We start from the raw sequence: 17,951 nt of genomic DNA, 5'->3' as shown, positions 1-17,951 counted from the left end.
GTGGGAAAATAGGTCCATGAAACTAGACCACATACAGGCAGGGGTGTGATGCATGCTGTGGTGGAACAGTAGATCAAGGGTCACAGAGAAACAAAGAGGCTTTGAAAACTTTGCTTTCTGTTGCTGGAATAAACAACATGACCAAAAGCAACTTGAGGAAGACAGTGCTCATGTCATTGTACAGGTCACAGACCATCATCCCCAGGGTGGACACTGGGCAGAGCTGGGAATCACAGAGGGACACTGCTTACTGGTCTGCTCCCAGGCTCACCTTCAGCTACCTTTCTTATAGAGTCCATCACATGCCCGGGGATGGTACCGCCCCCACTGGGCTAGGCCCTCCTACATCTACTAGCATCAAGAAAATTACCATAAGTCAATCTGATGTGGGCAAGTAATCAACTGATATGGGCACTTAATCAACATTCTTCCCAGATGTGTCAAACCGACAACCAAGATCAGCCATCACAAAACCCAAATCCTCCAATGAGAGTCTGGATTGTAAAGAAGGTTAATGAGCAGCTGCTGGGGACTCTTACTGGGCAGGGGACTGTCACCATCAGTTCCACTTAGATGTAGAACCCTCTAAGGATAAGACCAATGTGAGAGAAAGAGTCAACAAGGGAAGACATGTCTGGAAGGAAAATTCATGATGCTGGCACTCAGATCAGAAGCCAAGGTGAATCTTCCAGAGGCAGAACAGTGCTGGGAAACCAACGAAATCTACCAAGTGATGATGGGAAGGGCGAATGAATATGAGTTCTGAACAGAAGCTCTGAGGCAGGAGTGGTACCATGTCAGAAACAGAAGAGTAATCTGGAAAGAATGTGCAAGTTTGAAGGACTCATCAGTTTGAAAATACTGTCAAGATGATACCAAAATAAATTCTGGAAAATTCTACATAATAAGATGAGAGTTTGAACAATGAGGCTGACATGAAGACCATAAGAAAAGGGTCAGAGAACAAAATGCCAAGTGCAGACTGCTAAGAGAATGAGAAGTAATGGGCTGGGAAGGAGGAACAAACAGCAGTTAGAGGCCAGCAAGAGGGCAGGAGGAGGGGGAGTCTGCTTACCAGCTGAAGAGCTCCAAAAAGAAAACTAGTCTAAATGGGGCCACAGGATCTATTAATTAACAGCTTACAGAGTAGGCATTGTGAAGTGTTCAGGGCAGAATAGAGAGTGCAATGAATCTGGGATCAAGGCCTCGTTAGCAAGATATTAGGTACAGAGAATATTCTACCAACGGCTATATGAGAATGTGTTCCAGACAACAGTTTATCTGCTTTTCAACTTAATAACTTCAAAAAAATTATCTTCTAAAACTTATCCATTCTCAGAAAATTTATTTCAACATGGGAAATAGTGGCTTTCGCATAAACAGAACTCTATACATTATGAACTAAAAAAAAAAACAAAAAAACACCTAACTTTGTTTTTACTTATTATTTTTGCTTTGGTATTATTATTGTTGTTGTTATTTAGACATGTTGTCTCTATTATGTAGTTGTGGCTGTTCTGGAATTCACTATGTAGATGAGGCTGGCCTTGAGCTCCTAGAGATCCACCTGCCTCTGCCTCTTGAGTGCTGAGATTAAAGGTGAGCACCACCATGCCCAGTCTATTTAACGTGTGTGTGTGTGTGTGTGTGTGTGTGTGTGTGTGTGTGTGTCCTCAAACATAGGGAGTGAGAGGATAACTCTTGGGACCCAATTCTTCCAAATGGAATCCAAGGTTTGAACTCAGGTTGTCAGGCTTTCTTTCATCTGCTGAGTCATCCTGTGGGCCCATAGCTCAGGAATTTTACAACACAAAAATAATGTACTACTGTACCATATACTGAAGCTCAAACTATTGCTTAAAGGAGGGGTTCTTACCATGGATAAGCCTACTGAAGTACCTTCAGTGTATAATATAATCCAACCATTCTTTATTGACAATGCAAAATGAGATCAAATTTCATTGGCACGTTTAAACCAAATGTATACATAGCTAGAACTATGATTATACAAAAGTAAGGTGTGGAAAATGCAATTTATTAGTATAGTCTAGAAAACAATGATTCATTTCCAAAAAGATTCTTCCCCTTATAAAATAAATTACTATTGAGTCCCTTTTTAAAACGTATTCTTTGGGGGAGGGGAGTACAAGAGCCAAGTGCAAGTCAGAGGGCACTTGGTGAGTCTGTTCTCTCTTTCCATCTTCACGTGGGTTCCAGGGCTGGGACTTGGGTCACCAGGCTTGCACAGCAAGCACATTTTCCCATGCGCAGAGCATCTTGTCAGCCCCGCTGAGTCCTGTCAGAAACCAGAAGCCTCCCAGAGTAGTAACTATTATCAACCATTTCATCATTTCATTAATACACAAGAAACAAGAAAACTTCTGTTCAAAGGAGGTACACCAAGTACATATTAAAACCGATACCTGGGAGGAACGGCTCTGTTTCTGCATGGCCAGTTCTCCCCTGTCTCACCAGCTGGCAGTGGAGGCTGGAGAATGGAAACCTAGGGGAAGTCCAGACCCAACAGGAACATGGGTACTGAAGAGAGAAGCCTTGAACTTGAAAGCGGGCAGCAGCCACAGGAGTCATGATGTGACCATCCCTTGTTGGGTATGTGTAAGGAACAGATTAACCCAGGGGCGAGGGGGCAAATGTCTTTAATCCCAGCATGCAGGAAACAGAGACAGGAGAATCTCTATGCATTTGAGGCTAGACTGATGTATATATCAAGTTCTAGGCCAGCTAAAGCTACTCAGTGAGACACTCTCCAAAGAATAAAATAATAAAAAAAAAAAAAAACCTTAAAGAATTTTTCAAAGCTCTGTCTTTAAAAGAACACAAGGAAAGGGGAACTTAACATTGTAACTAGACAAAGATGCTGCAGCCAGATCAGTTGAAAGCATATGTAACTCTGCACCTCACTACTCCTGTCCCTCAGCAAGTTATTCAGACCTCAGCTCTCCGTGGCAAGAAGAGAATGTGAACACACTGAAATACACTTGGCAGTGTGTTCTTGTGCTGACCATATGTCCTGAAGCTGACCCAGGAGCATAACAGTCTTCCATTTGGGCAAGTAATAAATCTTGTGTGTTCTTCTGTTTCAAAAGTACATGTTAATCCCTTTAATGTTGTATGCCAAGGAGCCAGGATCTAAAGATCCCGAAGGACCAAAGTCCATGCATCCTGGTCCAGATCCAGAAACACACCTTTACTCAAGAGTGGCCTGCATTCCCATGCAACATCATGCATGCCGGCACTGCATGGTCTCTATTTTTAACAGCTCATTAAAACTGCCAAATAAATAGCTCCTTTCTAAATTCCTGATCTATGCAGCCTTCCTTGCTGAAAGAGAAGGAAGGAGGAAGGAAGGAAAAAAAGGAAGGAAGGGAGGAACATAGTGAGGGAGAAAGAAGAAGGAGGGAAGGAAATTAGAATCTATTACTAAATGGAATATCAAACTCTGACTGAAATAAACATTTTCTAGTGTTTTAAATATTTGTGTGAGGTCTAGTCATATGGTCAAACTCATTCAATTCCCATCCCTTCCTCCCCATCTTCCCCAACAGAGAAACTTTCTTAAGATAACATCAGCTTCCTCAATTAGCCACTGGAATAAACGGTGACGGCTTGTATGCTTTTTGCTCATGTGTTTCCTCTGTCATCCCAGGGTCAACACAAGCCCTGCTTTTGTTTGGAGTCTGAACACCCTCCTAACAGACAGAAGAATCATCTTGTTCTTCTAACCTGCAAGATCAAACGTGAACAGGAAAAGTAGAGGAACACACACAGTCCTCCCCAGCACACACATGTTCTTTGTTCCTTCACCAAATGCTAACCTCAAAAGGATAACAGACAGTAAACTGTGCCCACAAACCAAAACACAAATGCTTCATCTAATTTTAGAAAAAATAAAACAAATAAACAAGGGAGAGGAAAAAAGTCCTCTCTGGATTAACCCAATCCTCAAGTCAGGGAAATTCAAAGAGCTGCTGGTAAACCAACACCCCCATTCTCTCCCGGCCGGGGAGAGGAGAGGATACTAATTCTATGAGAATCAAATCAACACTGTAGGCCTATGAGACTGCACCCGTAGTGACGGTGCCCCTGCTGAGACCAACAGCCTGAGTCTGATCCCTAGGCCTCACTCATAAACTGTTCTCTGATTACCACACACAAACACACTAGTACACTTGCACACACTCTTCCACACACAAACAAAATATGTGCATTAACCATTTTTTTAAATACAGCAGACTTTTAGAAGTTGTTACAAACATCTGAAATCACCTCTTCAAAATGAAGAAAAGAAAAGAAAACCACTTTCAGAGAAAACGCCCGAATATTCCAGATAGCTGTACTAATGAGCTGATTCCCAAACCTTTTTCTCCTTTTCATCATACAGTCTAGGGGAAAAAAAAAAAAAAGCTGAGAAACATATTTTTTAAAACCTCAATTACAGCACTTACAATCAAAGGTAACCTTTCTTTGTATGCAAAATTCTCCTAGACAGATATCTGATTAATTTGCTCAATATTAGGCAATATGGCTACAATGGCTAACCTTCATTAAACATGACTAAATTGGGAGCTGATGAGAGATGGCTTAGTGGTTAAGAACCTGGCTGATCTTCCAGAGAACCAGGGTTTGATTCCCAGCACCACATGGTAGCTTGCAATAGTCTGTAAATTGAGTCCAAGGGGATATAATGCACTCTTCTGGATCCAAGGGCACACCATGAATGTGGTGCACAGAACCACATGCAGACAAAACACCCATACCCATACACATAAAAGTGGAGGAAAACACATTTTTTATTTATTACTTCACTTATAATCACCTAGAAGACACACTGCCAAGTGTGTCTGTGAGAACATTTCCAAAAGGTTTCACTGAGGAGGGAAACCCACCCTGCATAAGGCAGCACAGCTACATGGACAAGGGTCTGGGACAGGATTTACAGGGTTAAGTGGAGGACGCCAGCTGAACACCATCCCTCTACTTCCTAACTGCAGAAGCAGCATGACCAACTGCCTCATGCTCCCACCACCACACCTTCCCTACAAGGGCATGTCTCCCCTCAAACTGGGAGCCCCAATAAACCCTCCCCTTAAGTTGCTTCTGTCTGGTGTTCTGGCATAGCAGTATGAAAAATATCTAATGCAGCTTTCTGATGCTATGGGACAGAGCTTCTCTTTCCTTTTCAGTGGATCCCTGGAGAAAAGAAAGAAAATGTGAATCATCTGTTATTTTGGAGGGGAATATTGCTTGCATCCTAACAACCTTTGTACCATCTCTTTAAGTGGAGAAACTTTCTGCAGTACCTCCAGTCAATGTAGCCAAGGTAACAAACTTTTCTAGAATTAAGATTGACTAGGGGTAACAGTTGCCCTTAGCAAGTGCCCTGGGTTCAATCTCCAGGGCACACAAAGAATAGACTCACTGGCTGAATGAAGCTGGAGTGAGCAGGAGGGATAACTCACCGCTCCTTTACTTCCAGTAGCTGTTGCCCCATCAGGTGTTTTGCTATCAGAAAAGCCCAGGTAAAGCCGGGCACAAGGGCTCATAGCTGTAATCTCCACCAGCAGGGAGAAACCCCAGGAGTTCCAGGACCACCCATGCTACACAGTGAAATCCTCCCTCCAACGAACACTGACCAGGTAAGTAAGAAATACAAGCTTCAGAGTGCAAAGGACTTTGCAAATAATTTGTTTAGTTATTTAAAGATTTCTTTTTTTACTGAAACCCATTTACTCAACTAAGCCAAGAATACCAAATGATGAAAAATAGGTATAGTAATGAAAATTCTTTAGTAGGTAGAAAGGCATGATGATATACTAATAAAAATTCTTTAAAATACATAGATTATGTTTCTCATTGGGAAATACATACAGATAGACAGACAGATGACAGATAGATGTTTAGTTAAATGAGAAAGTGAATAAACTATCCTCATTGTGTCATATACAACAAGTAATCCCAAGCATTTTACAGATATATCACAATGCTAACAAGTTATTTGAAGTTCAGCAAGAGAATGCTACTAATTCCCAAGGGTTCTAATTAATCTCCCAGCTCTTCTCCATCCGCTCTCCCACAGCTGTACCATCTTCTCCGCTGTTGTGGGGAGGGTAAGCCTGCAGAGAGCATCGCTTAGCTCCCCAGCTGGGTTCTGCCAATGGAAGTCACTGGCCAAGGCCTGAGGCAGAAGTGAGGGAACCTCCCTTCCTCTAGTTCTGCCTCAAAGCCACAGCTCCCACTGGCCCTCCTCCACAGTGCCAGCTTTCAGCTCCAGTGATCTCTGGAGAATGGCGGCCTTCTCGCTGTTGCTAGTCCCTCAATGCTTAGCTACCCTTGTTTGCTCCCTAACTGCTGCAAGCACGGCTGTCATTTGCATCACCAAGGAAAATCTTCTTTCCTATTAGTATGTATTTGCCTGATATGACTAGTACCACTGACTCTGCTTATTCAGCAGTCCACGCTAAAGAAATCTAATTAAGGCTTTAAAATATTTTTTTCTTACGACCTATACAAGCATATATTTATTCCTGCTATTTTTATGACAGTTTAAATGTGACATAGTAATTCACTTATAAACAACACTGGTTAAAGCTAAAAATCATTATGGTTTAATTTAGTTATGAAATTTAACACTGCATTGCTCTGGCTCAATGTAAATGCTGTAAGCTTCAAGTAAGATTTTAAAAAAAAAAATCAGTGAAAGGATTCTGGTAGGGGAAATTTCACTTCCTTCTTCCCCACATCTCCTGCATAATCCAAACCACTTGCTTTCATTGTTGAAGCCCTTCCTAAGAACAGGAGGAGGAAAAGCTTAAAGCCAGCACTTCTCAAATGTTGGTATGCCTATAAATCAAAGACAAGCTTATTAAATGCTGGCACTCGGGCCCTGCCCTCACCTTCTTTGTGTTTCTACCAGCTCCCAGGGTAATTCTGTTGCACAGCTAAATTTCAAAATGAACAGTGGCCACCTTCAAGATTCTACCCAACACTCCAGCACATTCCTTTCTTTTTTCTTTTGGATGAAAAGTCCCCCATTACACATGACCAAAGGAAGCAGAGACCAAGATCAAGAAAGGGACATTCTGAACCACTCTGTGTCTGGACTGCTGCCAATTAAAGAGTCAGAAGTAAAGTCAATCTTTAAAAATCTTTAAAAAAGTCTCACTGCAACTCGATATACCTTGGCTGGCTGATATCCATGGGAGGCCCCTCCTGTGTCAGAAGAGAAACAATGGAGGAGGAGTGGATGCAGGGGGGGCAGGGAGAGTAAAGGGAAGGTGTGGGGAGAGAAATTGGGAAGAGGGGAGGGAGGGGAAACTTTGGTTGGGATGTAAAAACAAATAAATAAATAAATAAAAACAGGCATTCCAGGTAAACAGCTTTGCCTCCATTTTACAATGAAAAGACTGAAACCCAAATAAATTAATGTGACCAAGTTAACGATTAGCAAAAAACCAAGACCTCTTGGGTGTACCTATGGCCTCTTACCAGTGAAGGAGACCCATAAATACTCATGTTTAAAAGTCCCAGGGCTTCCACAGGGAGGCATAAGCCTAGGGGCAGGCAGCAATCAAGGAATGCCCTCCTATCTGCCCACCAGTTCCCAGCCCTATCTCCCCTCCCTACTCTCCTCCTTCCCTTCCCCAAGGCTTTCTCTGCTTTCCACCTTCTGCCACACACAGCAGAACGGAAGTCAGTGCACTTGTATAAGCACTCTGTCCACACAAGAACCTACTATATGCTAAGGGGATGTGACTGTTGGCTGTGAGCTTGAGCAAATCCCTTATCTCTGTCTCAGTTTTCCAATATGTAAAACGAGTCACAATGCCAACCCCCAATGGTGACACTGTGACTAACCAATGTGCCTCAATTACTCTTGTGGCATGGTATCTGGCACATAGCAAAAGCCCAATAAGCAACAGCTACAATTTAAATTACACCAACTTCTCTTATACCAAGACATGGGCCCTGGGTCCTATTTAATTTCATGGCCTTGTGTCCTGATACTGTGATGAGTAATGAAACATCCTGGTATTTATGTGCAGCAGAGATGAAACAGTACTATAACCCAGTGCACTGGGCGTCTCCGGGAGGAGAATATTTTAGGGCAAATAAGTCTTTCAGTAGCCCTCAAATTACACTGCTTTGACAACTGTCTGTTTCCCAACTTTAGAGTCAGCCCTGTTGATTACATACCGGAAAGAAAAGTCTATAATTACCTTAATTAAAAACAACAATGAAATGTCACTCAGCATGATGACTTGGCCTCAGTATAGTCACTGCATCCCCAGGACTGAGAACAATGCCTGGTCTCTAATAATCACACAACTTTTTCAAGATTGTGTGTGTGTGTGTGTGTGTGTGTGTGTGTGTGTGTGTGTGTGTGTGTGACTATGTGTGTCAGGTGCCCTGAGGCCAAAACAGTACTGGATCTCCTGGAACTGGAGTTGTAGGGACTTGAGGAGCTGCCCGATGTGGGTGCTGAAAACTGAACTTATGTCCTCTGAAAAAGCAGCAAGTGCTCTTAACTGCTGAGTCAGTTCTCTAGCCCCTCAAATATTTTTTAAATGAATTAAGGCATAAGGGAACCACCACACACACACACACACACACACACACACACACACACAGAGTCTTTAATGATTCCTTATCAAAAGAGTCATAACCATTAGATCAATACCAATACAGTAAATAATAAGTTACTTTCCAATTTTCTCCAGAACATTTTTCTCCTTTATTTTTAACCAGTTGTTTATTTTCCTGAAACACTCTCTAACTAGTGAAGTTCGTTATCCACCTGTCTATAGCTATATCACAAGTATTACAGCTTTGTGTTCATCTACTTGCCATTAAAAACACACAAGAGTCGTAATGGTGGCACATGCCTTTAATTCCAGCACTTGGGAGGCAGAGGCAGGAGGAGATTTCCAGGACAGCTAGGGCTACACAAATAAACCCTGTCTCTCTCAAAAAAATCAAACCAAAATAAACAAACAAACAAACAAAACACACACACACAAGAGCCTGCAACCACAAAGTGATGCCAAAAGGGACAGAGGCAGGAGAGTGGCAAATTAGAGACCAGCCTGGCTATATGACAAGACTCTCTTAAAATAAATAAATTAATTAATTAATTAATTAATTAATGACTTTGATTTTTCAGAATTTGAAGTATCTGGATTAAAATCACAGTATGAAGTAAGTTACTTGCTAACAGATTAATCCTAATGCTAGGAAGTAGAGAAATACTGCAAGGGAGAGCCTACCACCTCAGGAATACAGACGTATTCCATCTTCAGAGATGCTTCTAAACAAGTTAGTTAACTTTAAGTAATGTTTACGGTTTTGAATCTTTATTTTCACACTGGCAAAACAAGAATAAATTTGCTATGCCTGTTTTATCAAGTTGTTTTAAGAGAAAAATATATTTAAAATTATTTCTGTGGAGGGGGGAGTATGATATTGATACAAAGGAAGGTATTCCTTTTGACATAAACACCTTCGTATTTTAACCTGTATGGGGGCATAAAGGAGGATCTCACATAGCCAAGGCTGGCCTCAAGCTCACAGGGATCTGCTTGCCTCTGCCTCCTGGATGTTGGGATTATAGACAAGTGCCACTACATCCAGTTTTATACAGTGCTAGAAATCAAATCCAGGACTCCATACAGACTAGGGTTTTTGTTTGTTTTTCAGTTGTTTTGGGATTTTGTTGTTGTTGTTGTTATTTTTGAGATAGGATCTTGTCATAGTACCCAGATTTCCTGCAAAAACCTGAGTTCAGTCTCCTGCCTCAATCAGCCTCCCATGTACCTCCACTACAGGCCCTGTCAGTGAATCTCTTGATAGATTTTAAATGTATGGTTTCAACTTATCTTCCTATATATCTACCAATCTTGATATTTCCCAGATCCAAAGATCCATCATAACCAAAACTCTGACACACAAAGGAGCCCAACTTGTAAATGTTACACAGCTGATTACTTTCTTTAAAATAAAAAATATATAGTTTTATTTGCTTGCAGGTATCTGTGTGAGTATATGCTACATATGCGTGGGTGTCTGCAGAGGTTAGAAGAGGGCACTAAGTCCCCTGGGGCTGGATTTGTAGGTGACTGTGAGCCACCCAACAAGGATATTGGGAACCGAATTCTGGTCCTCTGGAAGAACAACAAGTGCCCTTAACTGATGAAGCATCTCTCCAACCCCTGGTTACTTTCAAATACAATAACAAGTGACGTAACATGCACACACAAAAGATGCCTGTGTTTTTGCCAGGAGCTTCCCTGGTGCCCATTAGTCAGCGTGAATGTCAGTATTCGCCCTATGTGAACACACACTGAAGGAATGTGCTTCGGTGTTTTGGTTTCACTTGACGCATGTTTTCTGCATAGCCAATCATCTCCTCTCCATTTAACACCAAGATTTCTAAAGATGCCGGAACTCTAGTCTGGGTTCCACTTCCTAGGCTTCGGTACACACAGAGAAAATTTTGGTGGATTTGCGGTGATTTCTCAAACCTTTCTGTTATTGCTATACTAATATTTATGCTTTAAGATCACCAGTCCACTAAAATCTATCAAATAAAAGCATACTGTTATAAACACAAAAGATCCTGGTACCTCTAAACATTATATAATGTCTCAAAAACAAGGAGTTTTGTTGTTGTTGTTGTTGCTGCTATGTGTGGTTTTTTTGTTTGTTTGGTTGGTTGGTTAGTTGGTTTGGTTTTTTCAAGACAGGGTTTCTCTGTGTAGCTTTGGAGCCTGTCCTGGATCTCACTCTGCAGACCAGGCTGGTCTTGAACTCACAGAGAGCCACCTGTCTCTGCCTCCCAAGAAGTTATTTTACATTAAGTTACTTAAAATTAAGTTATTTAACTCTGGTTATTTTTAATTATCTGTACCCTCACCTCCTCCCAAGAGAAAAGCAAAGCATGTTGCCAATCAAACATTAATGATTCTTATTTAAGCCATTGGATGGTTTTTCACTTACATTAGAATATGAGTATCTTTGGATGCAAATTGCTAACAGTTCCAATAAGAAAACACCCCTACACAGGTGTCCCCAGTTCAGCTGTCCCTGTTTTCCTACACATCTATCCAAAAGGACTCTGCCATTTTATTCCTTTATGTGTATTACAGCTCAAGGGATACTCTTGAAGCTTGACCTATAGAAAGGAAGGAAGGAAGGAAGGAAGGAAGGAAGGAAGGAAGGAAAGAAGTTAGGAAGGAAGGAAGGGAGGAAGGAGGGAGGAAAGGGAGGGAGGGAGGAAAGAGAGGAGGGAGGGAGGAAGAAAGAAAAGAAAAGAGATAAGATAAGATTTGGGGAGCTAGAGAGATGGCTCACAGGTTAAAAGCACTTGCTGCTGTTCCAGAGGACCCAAGTTTGGTTCCTAGTACCCAAGTCAAGCAGCCCACAACCACCTCTAGCTCCACGTCCTGTGGTGTGATACCCTCTTCTGGCCTCTACAGGCATCCATATTTATGTGTGTATACACACACACACACACACACACACACACACACACACACAAATAAATAATAAATTTTCTTTAAAAAAAAAACCATAAATCATTTTGATCAAAAGACACTGATTGTATAAGCTAGGTGTGATGGTATACACCTTTAGTTCCAGCACTCAGGAGGCAGAGATAAGTGTATCCCTGTGGGTTAGAGGTCTACACTATATAGCCCAGAGCAGTCAGGGCTACATAGTGAGACCCTACCTCAAAAAAACAGGGGGAGAGCGTAGCAAGATGCCTCAGCAGGTAAAAAAAAAAAAAAAACACTTGCCATGCAAACATCATGACCTGAGTTTGACAGAAACTGACTCCACAAAACTGTCCTCTGACCTCCACAAGTATGCCACAGGTGTGCACACACAAATGATAGACACACAACAACAGATAGATAGACAGACAGACAGACAGACGGACGGACGGACGGACGGATGGATGGATGGATGGATGATAGATGGATGGATGGATGGATGGATGGATGGATGGATGGACGGACGGACAGACAGACAAAATTTGTCCTGGACTAAAGATGTAGTTTCCCTGATGAGCTGCCTGCCTAGCTTGGAAGTAGGTCTGAGCCCAGCACCACAAACACACGGGCACAGCTGCAAGCCTGTGATCCCAGCACTCAGGAGGTGGAAGGAGGAGGACATCTTAATCTTTTTTTTTTGTTCATTTCTAAAATTACAAGTATTTGCTTATGGCTATGTGACACAGCATATATGTGGAAATCAGGGGACAATGCACAGAAGTTGTTCCTCATGAGCTCAAACTCAGGGCATCAGGGTTCTAGACAAGTGCTTTGACCTGCTGAGCCGTCTCACAGGCCTAGATATCTCAGTCCTGAAGCATGTTTCCCCAAGACTAGAGTTAACTGAATAACCTTGAAGAGAGAGCTACTGTGTTTGGGAGCAACAGTCTAGCTCACATGAAGAAAAAAAAAAAAACTGACGTCCTATCCTAAACAGAAACAGCATATACCGCTCAGCTATAATGAAATCAATCCAGGATTAGATCGCAGCGTTAATTCCTATAAGCCCATCAAAATGAAAATGCACATAATACTTATTACATGCTGGAACTACACCAGAAATGCTGCCGCAGCATCGGGTCACTGCTCAAAGCCTTGAGAAAGAAGACTCGGAATTTTCATTTAGTTCCAGACTCCATGCATGGACTATCACCGTCTTGAAATCTCCAGACCAGTTCTACAAAGGTCTCTCAATAGTTCACTAAGTGAACAGAAATCCAAGATAACTTCTGGTGAAACAGGGCAGGGGACTTCACTGTCAGAAGACTCCCATGTGTATTCAAAGGCTGGACTTTGCCTCTCCAAAGCTGCTTGCAAGTATTTACTTCTCTGAACCTCTGTTTTTCTCCTCTATAAAAGAACAAGACAATCAACCTGGAAAACTATTTTGTAAAGCAAACCTTCAGCTTGTGTGTGTCACACTGGTACTCAATTGACAGTTCATAAACTGTCACAAAGTATCTCTTTCTGGAAATCCTCATTGTATTGTGTGAGACTTAGTCAAATTGTAATAGTTTTATCAATCTTTTACGTTTAGATAAGATGTTTTAATACAGAAAAACAAAAACTTAAGTACCCAGGGCCTCACATATACTAGGCAAGGGCTCTACCCACTGAATTATACTCTGAACCCTGACTTTTGTTGTTGTTGCTGTTGTTGTTCGGTTTTTCAAAACAAGGTTTCTCTGTGTGTAGTTTTGGCTGTCCTGGAACTCACATAGTAGACCAGGCTGGCCTTGAACTTAGAGATCTGCCTGTCTCTGACTCCCGAGTGCTGGGATTAAAGGCATGCACCACCACTGTCCGGCTCCAAACCTGACTTTTTTTTAAACTGACACTTTATGTATGCTAAGTGGAGCTTTAAGTATCAAAAGAAAGTTAAAAACTAGTGAATTTTTTTTAATGTGGAGTGCATATATATTTATTCAGAACTTGCATGGTGGAAATCTTTAAAACTGTCTAAAGGCGAGTGCCTTTCAGAACCCAGATACAGACCAGTTGTCTAAACAATAAATGATCCACCACAGACTCCAGGCAAAGTCACAACAGGATGAGAGAAGAGCCTTTGGCCTCTCTCAGATTTCCTGGCCACTGTTATTTTAAAACTTGATCACATAAACAGGGGAAAATCCCTTTCAGATAAGCCCCTATGGACTATAATTTACCATCTTTGTTTTTAATATCTTGTAGTTTCCATTAAATATCATAGTTGTTCAGTATTTTTTACTCTAGGTGATAAAGGGCATATGTATATTCTATACTACATAGCTTTTTAACTATACATTTAATCACAATAATCTTTTCTTAATGGTAGTATTGGGTCCCTGTCATTTACAATTATCTTTTGAAAACAAATACATAACTTGAAAAGAAGAGGAAAAAATAGGTAACAAATCACACGAACACAAAATAAAAACACTATGGGCAGATGAGCATCAGACTAAAATGACTTGCTTACCACTGTGCATGTTTACTCCTGCGCAACGGAAAACACCAAAACTGAGCGGACATTTAAAAGTCAATGAGCTATTCTGAAGAGCTGCATTGTTTCTGGCTCTTCCTCTGGCCCCCTTGTAACATTTGTGGCTATTTCTAAAATTAATGCTAGAGGGCACTAAGGTAACTTTTTTTCACTAAACATTTCCCAGTTGGAAAACCACAGGCCAAGACGTCTTGAAGTTGAGTTAATTTGTACAGAAATGCTGCTGTTCGGCGGCCAACCTTTGTACCATGACCACCATCAAGACTCACATTTTATGGTGTGCAGATAGTTACAGCTGAGCCTCAAGAGCTGTTAAAAGTCTTAAGGTGACTATATTCGAACATCCTACAACTGTACCAAGAGAGCAAACGAAACTTTTATTCAGCTCATATGAAATCGGAGCAGCGTTTGTGTAGTTCCCCAACAATATCTCCACATTAGGATTTAAACAGCCCTGCCCTACATACTTTTTGCCAGATAAAATGTAACTCTGTAAATACTCCTGACATAGATAATCTAAGAATGGCCTTATCAAGTTATTTCCTATTTAAAAATACAAGCGTGTTTAAATTAGTTTAAGGAGTTTTGGAATTACTATTTTTTTTTCAGCAACACATCCGTAAAACTCACTCTCAAGATCCTAGACCGCTCAGGAACTAAAATTCCAGCTCTGTAGAATGCCACTATGGTCTTCGACATGGCTAAATTATTAATGGTCTCACTTGATGTCGTTACTTCTGACAACAAACTAGCCTGTGTAGAATTTTCAGTGTGCTTCCAAAGGAGAAAATAAAACCATCCCGCAATGTCGGGTGGGACTCCTGGGACCGGGGACGCAGCCGCGTCAGATGACAGGCGCCCCGCCGGCCCGGGAAAGGGAAGCCAGCGCTCCGGTCCGCGCGCGGCCGAGCAGAGGCCAAGCGGCGAGGACAGGCGGGCGGGCAAGCCCACACTCACCCGGCGAGGCAGGTGCGCGAGAGGTCGCGGCCACGGAGAGGCTGCCGGACTGCAGGCGCGAAGGGAGAGCGCGACGCCGCGGCCGAGAGCGAGCACCGGAGACGACGGCCGCCGGGACTCGCTTCCTGCTGGGACGGATCCCGGATCGGTCTCCTCCCGCCGGCCAGAGCCCTGCTGAGTGCCCAGCCTGCAGCGCACGTCACTGCTACGGAGCGCTCAAGGGGGCGGGAGGCGGGGTCGAGGGCGGGGCTTCGAGGGAGAGGGGCGGGGCGGCTGGAGAAAGGGCGGGTCTTCATGGGCAAGAGGCGGGGCAACCTAAGGGGAGGGGCCTTGAGGAGCGATGGCTGAGAGGGGCGGAGCCCAAGGGAAGAGGGCGGGGCGGACTTGGAAGGCTCGGGGTCTTAGGAGCGAAGGAACGGAGAGGCGGGGCCTCAAGACGTGTGATGGGGTCGCGGGGCGCGAGAGCTGAGAAGAGCGGGGTCCCTGGACGCGGGACAGGGCGGATTAGGAAGGGGAGGCCTCGGAGAACTAGTGCTGAGAGGGGCGTGGCCTCAGGACTCGGGAATGCCGTGCAAGGAAGGGGCGGAGCTTAATGGCCTGAGGCCAGGGAAGGGCGGGGCCGCAGGGTCGGGAAGGAGCAGAGAGCCGAGGAGGCTCTGGGCGCGTCCCTGCTAGGGGCATGCTGCACGCAGCTGCACGAAGTTCCCTTCGTCGCAGTAAAGGTTGTTTCCAGTCCCGCAGCGCAGGTCTTGCAGATGCACCGCAGAGTCAGTTGGAGAAAAGTTGTGAGTGAGTGGGGACAGGCGTATTGCGGAGGGTTCTGGGTGGCACAGCCTGGCAGCCAGGCCTGCGCTCCCCACGCCCCTCTCCACCTGCCTGCGTCAACTTCCTGTTCGGCCCTTGGAGGACTGGACCACGGAAGGAAGTATTCCCTGCCCCAGACTGGCCTCCCATGCCGATGTCATATTCTTAGAGCCCCTGTATTTCCACCCCGCCCCTTTTGTTGTTTATTTGGACTCTTGAGAGTCTCAGTGTGTGACTTGCATTGTAGCCTGGGCTAGCCTCAAATAATGAAAATCTTTGTGGGCTGGTTTTATAGGGCTGAGCCAACTGCCCCGCTTTATCTTTTCGATTGTTTCATTTTACTGTCTTTATAAGGTCATATGAGTCATCTTTTTAAATTAAATATTACATTCCTGTGCAAATTTGAAAACAAACATCGTCTTTATAAGGAAAAGAAGCTACTAAGAAAACAAAATAAGGGGCTGGCAAGATGTTTCAGCCAGTCAGGACACTGGCAGCCCCGCCTGAAGCCCAGCTTCTGATCCCCAGAGCTCACACGGTTGAAAGGGAGAACTAACTCCTCAAATTGTCCTCTGACCACGGAGGCGCTGTCTGGAAGATTCTTAGAGAAGTTTCAAACTGGGCCTGGTGCCTCATGCTTGTGATTCCAGATACTCAGGAGAATGCAAGTTCAGTCCACACCATCACAAAAAATGGTGGGGGAGGGTCAGACATCCAGAGAGGACACAGTTGGCTTGATGAAAAAGCGGGCAGTGGTGGCTCACACCTTTAATCCCAGCACTCGGAAGGCAGAGGCAGGGCGATCTCTGAGTTCGAGGCCAGCGTGATCTACAGAGCGAGTTCCAGGACAGCCAAGACTACGCAGAGATCTCTACCCTGTCTCAAAAAACCAAAAAGAAAAGAAAAAGCTACCGTCCAGTGGGGACATTTCAGATTCATAAAACAGTAAGTAAAAATGGGGAAGTTTAAAAAGGGAAGAAAAACCAAGAAAGGAAGTAATTTACAGCAATCATGGTAATTTAGCTCCAGATTGCCAAGAGGTAAATCTCAAATATATAAAAGATTGTAGAATGAACTAAAACCAGGGGCAGAGCTCATTTCTATAAGCCTGGTGCTGGGATGAGAGAGGAAGATGGAGGCAAATGGAACCCTTGGGCTCACTGGCCAGCCATTCTAGTAAAAATAGCTCCAGATTCAATGAGACAGACCCTGTTACAAAAAATAGAATGGTGAAAGACAGAAGAAGATGCCTGTGTTAGTTGGGGTTGCTTTGTTTTGGCAACTTCATGCAAGCTAGAGTCATCTGAGAGGGAACTTCGGTTAAGAAAATCACCTATCTGGGCTGGAGAGATAGCTCAGAGGTTAAGAGCACTGACTATTCTTCCTAGAGGTTCTGAGTTCAATTCCCAGCAACCACATGGTGGCTCACAACCATCCGTAATGAGATCTGGTGCCCTCTTCTGGCCTGAAGGGATACATGCAGGCAGAACACTGTATACATAATAAATAAATCTTTAAAAAAAAAAAAAAAAAGTAAGAAAATCGCCCATCCGATTTGCCTGTAGGCAAGCCTGTTGACATTTTCTTGATTGATGATTGATGTGGAAGGACCCAGTCCACTGTGGAAAGTGCCGTTCCTGGGCAGGTGGTCCCAGGGTACAGCAGAAAGCAAACTGAACAAGCCAGGGTGAATAAACCAGCAAGCAGGCCTTCTCCATTCCCTCTGCATCTTTCCCTGCCTTCGGGTTCTTGTTCTGGGTTACTGCACTGTCTTCCCTTGATGACGGACGGTAATCTGAGAGAGGAAGGAACAGCTTTCCTCCCTGGGCTGTCTTTGGTTGGTCTTTTATCATAGTAATAGACAGCAGACTAAGACAATGCCTAACATAGACCTCTGGCCCAAACACATGGCAGGTGCACAGGATGCCTTTCACTTGTGCATGGCAAAAAAAAAAAAAAAAGAAGAAAGAAAGAAAGAAAGAAAAAGAAACAGAAACAACTGACTTTTTAAAATGAGGCTCATGGGATTGGAAGGTGGCTCAGCAGTTAGCGTGTGGTGGCTAATATGGTCTGTAACCAGTTCCAAGAAGAATCTGATACCCTCTTCTGGCCTTCACAGGCACTGCATGCAGTACCCA

At 43.5% G+C, this 17,951-nt stretch overlaps 1 protein-coding gene across 1 annotated transcript in view; it reads right to left on the bottom strand.

Annotated features, from left to right (window-relative positions):
- The window catches only part of Myo6 (myosin VI), a 146,660-nt gene extending 131,459 nt beyond the window's left edge, over positions 1-15,201 (bottom strand). The window contains 1 exon segment of the mRNA XM_052715203.1: positions 15,010-15,201. The gene's annotated coding sequence lies outside the window, so the exon portion shown is untranslated.
- Positions 15,202-17,951: the final 2,750 nt, after the last annotated feature.

Source organism: Peromyscus californicus, unplaced genomic scaffold (assembly GCF_007827085.1).
Source record: "Peromyscus californicus insignis strain IS unplaced genomic scaffold, ASM782708v3 Scaffold_11__1_contigs__length_118956290, whole genome shotgun sequence".
NCBI lineage: Eukaryota > Metazoa > Chordata > Mammalia > Rodentia > Cricetidae > Peromyscus > Peromyscus californicus.
The sequence above is the reverse complement of the archived record's forward strand: the minus strand, read 5'-3'. Positions and strand labels throughout refer to the sequence as shown.